The sequence below is a fragment of the Vanessa atalanta genome, chromosome Z, assembly GCF_905147765.1.
Source record: "Vanessa atalanta chromosome Z, ilVanAtal1.2, whole genome shotgun sequence".
NCBI classification, from domain to species: domain Eukaryota; kingdom Metazoa; phylum Arthropoda; class Insecta; order Lepidoptera; family Nymphalidae; genus Vanessa; species Vanessa atalanta.
Window position 1 is genome coordinate 3,674,169 of NC_061902.1, and position 7,453 is coordinate 3,681,621.

Consider the following 7,453-nt stretch of genomic DNA (forward strand, 5'->3'; position numbering starts at 1 on the left):
TTAATAAATATTTTAGGTTTGTAATTTGATTACTAGTTTTAGCAGTTTTATTTAGATTAAGGAAATAGTTTTGCCATAAAATATAGCTACAAAATAAAATTCTATAAACTTTATTCACACGTATATCGTAACAAACAATAATTTATTTATTGCGTATAACGAAAAATTCAGTAGGTTTAACATCCAGGTAATGCATTGTTGTATTGATCTCTCTCAACTCGCGAATGCGCTCTGTGGCAGAAATGTAACTTAGTCGAGTCAGTGATAGTTTTGAGGTAAGACGTGTTTTATTAAAATATTGTGCTTTGGGTGTGGTTCAAAAATTTTTCAGACTGTTAAAAAAGGGAAATGTTACTTGAGTGCCGAATTAGATGATTGGTCAAAAGTTTGTAAAATTCAAAAATAGATTGTAAAATCAAAAAAACGGATTTTTAAAAAAATACTCCCGATTCCTAAGGTTTAATATGGCGTTGCCGATGTAGTGCACTGTTTGCAGGACTTGTTGTGATGAATGTAAATATTTTCGGAGATCTAGGAAAATCCATGATTATAAGAGATTTTGTATAGCCTTTCTTATCTTTGCTTCTCATGCGCGCGCAACTTTACGGCCCGGATATAATAGCTCTATCGATTGTATCGGTGAGCTGTATCTAGACATGCGTCGATGTAATGATTTATCTTAACTCGCGCATGCTATTTAACTGAATCGAGTGGGTGATAGTGCTTTGAGGTATAACATTGTTATCTTTTTTTGGGAGTAATTATTATATTTCTTCCAGTATTTAAAACAGGAATATCTAACTTAAGTACTAAAACCCCAATGATCCGATCCAGGATTGTGCAAGTTATTTAGAAATTATGTTTTAAGTTAAATTTGCTGATGTTTAATGGGATCAGTGTTTTGACAACGACGCGTGTGAAAAAGTAATGTGTTAATTTAAGTTGTATATTTATTTACAAACAATATCATAGGCCATGTTCATAAATAATGTTATATTAAGTCATATAAACGACATCGACTACGTTAATCTATTCCCATTTGTTGAATGTCATTCGCGCACAACTCTACATCAACGTTTAATATCACTGTTTTGACAAAGAAGTGAATTTCTGACCAATAAGCCTGCTTCAATCGTTTGTTGCACATCATGCGCGCGCAACTTGCGGCCCGGATAACTTAGCTCCATAGATTATGCAGCGGAGTTGCATCTGGGCATGCGTCGATGTATTGATTTCACCTAACTCACGGATGTGCATACTCTGTAATTGGATTCATATGGAGTTGTCTAAACTACAATTTCATTAAAAAAAAATTCTAATGTTAGAGGCTCTTGTTAGAGGTGATTAAAATAGTCTAAGAATGAATTAGCAAAAGCTAGTGCATTATCTGAAAATTGTGGCATAATTCTCATAATTGTTAAGCTCATTATGACGTTGTCGTATTTTTAACAGGTATGACTTACCCTATAGTGGTCCGAGTTTTCTAAAGCATATTTATATATATCACACATCTTTAGTACCACCTTCGTGCACTTCCGTTCCATGATCGCTGTAGATTTGGACACATACAACGCAATACAGATCTGTCTCATATTAGATTATTCTGGTTGTTTTTTGCTGACTCACTGCGTAAATGCTCCTAATTTTTGATTTCGGCTATCGCCTTATTGGATTACGGCGAATTTCTTTATATATATCTACCATACATATAGAAATCGAACGTTGAAAATGTTAACTTTATAATGATAAACATATCTTACTTTTGTTAAAATTTTGCATTTATATTTTGTTAAATTTACACTTAAGAAGAAAAATTGGTATATGGTATTGCTTAAAGAAATGTAACATACGATTTATTTATTTGGAATTAGTCACTTCGTTTAAGCATTAAGCAGTCTTTATGTTAAATATAGGTATTCGATTCGAGTTCTACGACCAAGAGCTACGGTAGCCTAACCGTAGGCGATGCGAGTCGCGATGACGACTACAGTAGAAGATGAGGCGCCCAACATCATCATCAAAGGTAAAGATTATCTAATTTTAAGTTATATATAAATATATTGAGTTACATGGCACAATAAAAAATATTATTTTGATTATAGTGTATGTATTTTAAAATAACCGAACTAGGTGTTCGGTTAGTAGCCTCTTAGTAAAAGAAAATTAAATCAGGTATATATTTTTACGCATTATAGTGTGCGGTTAAATAGCTCCAAATCTCTATAAGCGTAGAGGAGGGCGTTACCCAGCTGCAGGACATTTACGGAATATTAAAAATAATGACTAGATGATTGTGGCATCGAATCTTGAAGTATCATCACACTCATTAATTTATTCCTCGAATCTATTATCTCAATCGTTATATATATTAAATTATTGACAAGTTATAACTAAAAAAAATTTTAGGCACGGCGCAATGCGCGAAGTTGCTCTCGCATATTCGAAACATCACCGACTCGACTCAACTCGTAGAGGGACCGACTGAAATCCGTCAGTACCTCGAACTTTGGCTGAACCTCCCCTGACAAACTGACGTCATGAGGCTCTGAAGAGGCAAGCTCCGCATCATGTGGGGTTCACGACAACGGCGTACATAACGGCATCATCTGACCAGGGCGACTTTACCGACGACAGCTTCTAATACCTTAATGTGTGTTTATTTAATATTCGACATCATTATATAATCTTCATAGATAATATCACTGATATAAGTGCGCACTTATGCATAACGAATATAATAATTTTCGCCACGTGTAATTGGTACAAGGGACGGAGACTATCGTACACCAAAGTGCTTCACGGTAGTATTTGTTTACGAGGAATATACATCTTCTGTTTGGGCTTGCTGTAAAGTTCACGATCACGAAAAGTTTTGCCTTATTGGAAAAAAGTTGGATGCTCTAACATCTGTACGCAAATACCTTAGACGCAGAGTGGATAGTCTGAATGTCAAATTTGAAAAATTCGGGTATTATCACTAGTTCTACGACCAGTGGTAAATGGAGGCATAGGAGTATATAGTTTAGTTCGAGGTAAGGATGTAATAGGCAGGGTTCATGCGAACGGTAACAGATTGATTATTTTTAAAATGAAAAGTAGACATTGACGGGAGACAGAAGGTAATATATCACTAATTGACTCCAAGATTTCTGAACGTTTTATACTTTTGTTAATAACTTCTCATACAATAATAATGTAATGATAAAATTTTCTAAAAATACCATGACGACATTAGCAAAATTTCAAAAGGGCATTAAAATTGCAACTTCGATCGACATAGATGCGCATTTATGAAACGAGTAAAAATAAAGTATATATACTTTCCCCTGTGTGAATTTGAAGGTATTTATCTTGATGTTATGGGAACGGTCACACAGGTGAAGGTTTTAATTAATCAATTATGTTAGTAGTATAGAATATAGATGCTTACGTTCTCACAGTCGAAAGAAACGGTTGAGAGTCACTTTACATCATATTCAGATCGGACCTAAAGAATTGCAACAATTGGACATTTACGGGAAAATTCAACACAATAAAGAGATTAACATACTTTCTCCGATTCTTTCGATTCGTGTTAATGCTATTCGCCACATTTCAGAGGAAATGTCTTAGGGAAGGATTTTGGAAATACATTTTCAGAGAATGGCATGTATACTCTTGATTGGACTAGATGTTGTGATGGCGTTTTGGATCGCGATGTTGAGACGGCGCAAGTTTGCTGCAGTTGAGAATGTCTGTCGGATCAACTTTATTATTCTTACACGATTGCGGTCAAGCCCTTATATTAACAGCTTGGATGTTCGGAAACTGTTTTATTGACGCCAAATGTGACGTTAAATTTACCGATTGAGACGACTGACGAGACTGTGTTATTTACTTTGGCCAATCGAGTTGGAGTAAATAGCATGGCACTTGTCTTCCCGGACTTGACAATTAAAAACAAGTGCATGCTCCCGTTAATTAAGAAAACATATAAATGCGAAAATACTCACCAAAGGAATTTCGCCTTATTTACAATTTAATATTTCTGACTTCAAGGAAAACTCGCTTAGCAATAATTACGACAAATTTATTGTCGAGAAGTAGCTGATTCCCGAAACTCGGGATAGTTAAACAGTTAACATAATTGGACAGACTATCATAATTTTCGCCAGATATACATTTATACACGATTATTTACTGATATATATGTGTCGTATTTTTGAGATGTTTGTTCATGATTCATGGCAGTCGCAATGGTCAAACGGTCATGGGCAAACCGTGTTTTTTATACATAATAATACAAAAATATGCGGTAGGACGGGTACAGAGAGGGATTCATACAATGACTCGACGCTGCCAATAATGTTTGTTGATCGAAGCGCGGACGGCTGCGTCGGACCGTTGTATGCCCTCAGTTCGGATCGTATGAACAAAGCGAAACTCATAGACCTCTATAAAAGCAATAACTGTTGTGTGTATTTTGTTCGGATTACTTTTGTCATTCGCAATATATTATAACAGCAACCTAGAAACTACCTCATGGTGCTCACGGTTAGGTTTCAGGATCTCCTCGGCCACCCGGCCAATACACCTTTTCACGGCTATTTGGAGGCGATCGCAGAAACTGGACGCGCTTTATAAATATAGATTATTTTTTTATATCGATTAACACTCCACTCGTGACATCTGGAGTGATACACAACGAGAGTATTTTTAAAAATCCGCGAAGTATTCTGTAAACAAGCAATATTATACAAGTTCATGACGTTTTTCGTAGTTTTAGATCTAAGCACGACGCAGGCGCGGCGTTTTTCCTTTAACGACATTATAGTTGTTTTCAACTTATTCTTACCTCACCGCTCAATAAACTAACGACAGTCTTTTTATCTGATCTAACTTCATTTTTAAGCAGCGGCGGCGTCGTGTTTACGCAGTAATTTAGCAACGTTAAAAAGTATGTGCCTTAAAGAGGATATTATTTTAGAGCGCTTTGTATGTGTACAGACAGCTTAGTAGTGTTTAGCAAAGATATATTACGATGACGTTATTTTTAAGAGAGAAGCGATAGATTAGATTTATTATTTAACGATGTATGAGTAGATAGCATCCGTATTGATGTTTGTACACAGACAATGCACACCGTTACAAGTAAGCGATATGGCGAATATTGTGATATGCTATGCGAGTTCCATGCACTAGTCGATAGCCGACCGACACCGGCCGTGACACATACCCCGGACTTGACTTTATGGTATTTTTCATTTCCACCGGCATAATCGCTCTTTACTCAATGTGTGAATAAAGTCTAGGTTTAACATCTCGCAGCTGATCCGTTGACAGTTTCGTAGTTCTCCGGAGTACTTAGAGTTCATTACGTTGCGTGGTTTAGGGTACGTGCCTTAGTTTATTATAGTGTAGTTTATGAAAATATCATCAGCCGGTCGCGATTCACCATCCAGAGGGCCCGGAGACTTACCCAACTGTCAGTTATAATGAGTGCCTCAAGGTTTAACTGCGGCGATCCATTGAGTAACAGAGCACATGTTGGTCAATTTTAATTTTAATATTGATTTCGTTGAGTTATCTTACGATTAGCGACCATTTGTTCAAGTGTTAGTTACATTTTCTATGATAATTTAATGATGAGTTCCTGTACGTGTGATCATCAGTTAATTACTTCATGATGCGGTTTGAAGTTAGATAATGGTCTGACTTAATACTATCAGTGCGCAGGCGTCATCTAACTGGAAGAACAGACGTTTATAGATAACTTCAGATCATTTTTCATTAGTATACATACTTTAGTAAAATATGAATGCGGTACGATATCGTCAATAACAGTTTCAATACTTATTAAGAACGAATCGAATGGGCTAACGAAGTGGAATGATTTAATTTCAACGGTAAGATGTCTAGTTTCATGTAGCTGTTTCGGAGGATGGATGTTTATAAGTAGCAGTTTTGAGCAAAGATTTGACGAGGAAGACGTATTGGTATTTACTATTGAGCAGTCCGAGCAATTGAAACTTGACATAAAGTTCCTAAGTTGTATTTGAAGTTCGATCCGATAGAATATTTTCAACTTTGATGATTGATCCTTTTAACAACTCACCCGCACTAAGTTTAATCGCTTGTTTCGGCTTAAAAAATCAAAAATGCAATTCATTGGTTACGTATGTTATGTTCCGGATTATTTTATTTGATTGAAATGTTTATGATGTATTATTTACTTAAGTTACGTCAATTTGTAAGAATATCAATAATACGTTCCGCTGTTACTGATGTTATACTCTTACGTACCGACAGTAATCTAGGAACGTAATATTCTTATTCACATACACAATAAGGATCGGGAAATGTGAGCAAAGTAACAGAACGATTAGTCTTTAGATATCTACTTTGAAACATTATAATAAATATGAATATATAATCTCATAGAATAATGGTGGGGCAGCCCACGCTAGTGTTGTGTCCGCGAAAGGAGATGGTGTCGCTGGATGTTAGAAGAAGGATTTTTAGGGTCAATGCTGTTTGTCGTTCGCGTTAGTTGCAATTTGTTATCTCTTGTCCCGACGGACTCGCCAGCATTAATGTGTCAACAGACTGTATAGCGGGTGGCGCGTAGACCTATACAAGATTCCATTGTTGTGAGCGCTCGCAGTTCATATTCAATGTCGACCTGAACCGTATACGTCTCCATGTCGTCTGAGTACCTTTTCGAGCCGATGCGTGCTCTTTCGGATTGTCATGTCATGAGCTTTTAATACGTTGGATTTTTTCGAGCGATGAGGGGAAATACGAAGGCTAAATTATATACGTCCCGAGCCGAAAGTTGGATTTAATATCCGGAAAAAGGAATTAAACGAAAGTATCAAATTTAAAAATTGGTGTCACTGGTTCACAGGTCGGACATATTCCCCCGACACAACACAGCGTGGAGACTTAGGATAATTTAATTATACGAATATGTATCTCAATATATCGATGATCGATATTCTGTACTTTCTTCTTCTATCTAGAAACTACAGCTCTCTAGCACCTTACTCTGGACCTCACCATGGAACGTTTCCACCATTTTATTACTTTAAACAACTTTTGGACATGGCCAACTTGCTTTGTATACTTGTACTCTAAATCTTAACAATTTTTAGTCAAGTTGTCAAGTTTTTTATAAATTTCCTTTGAAATAAAAATGGTTTTCCTGAATTATTTTACTTTAGATTTAATTTTCTTTTATATTTCCGTATATATAAGATAGTATAATTATTTTTCCTATTTAACATCTGAGTGTCTATAACCGACTTAGTGAATAAGCACGAAGGTTTCACTCATGACTTTGAAAATAACTAATCCAACTAATAAAACCGAATTTCATACAGAAATTCGAAGATTTCACGTTAAATTCAAAGTCTGAGTAGAAGCATTTTAACTTTAAAACTGATATAACTTATGCAATAAATGAATAGAATTA

The 7,453-nt window shown here is 35.7% G+C and overlaps 1 long non-coding RNA gene across 3 annotated transcripts; it reads left to right on the forward strand.

The window, feature by feature from the left end:
* Positions 1–243: 243 nt before the first annotated feature.
* Positions 244–7,453, forward strand: LOC125075905. Of its 3 annotated transcripts, none has more exons than XR_007120251.1 (3): positions 244–275; positions 1,914–2,023; positions 2,407–7,453. It is a non-coding gene; the product is annotated as an uncharacterized LOC125075905 (long non-coding RNA). The 3 variants fall into 3 exon arrangements; XR_007120252.1 differs by lacking the exon at positions 244–275 and adding an exon at positions 1,265–1,340; XR_007120250.1 differs by lacking the exon at positions 244–275 and adding an exon at positions 1,354–1,452.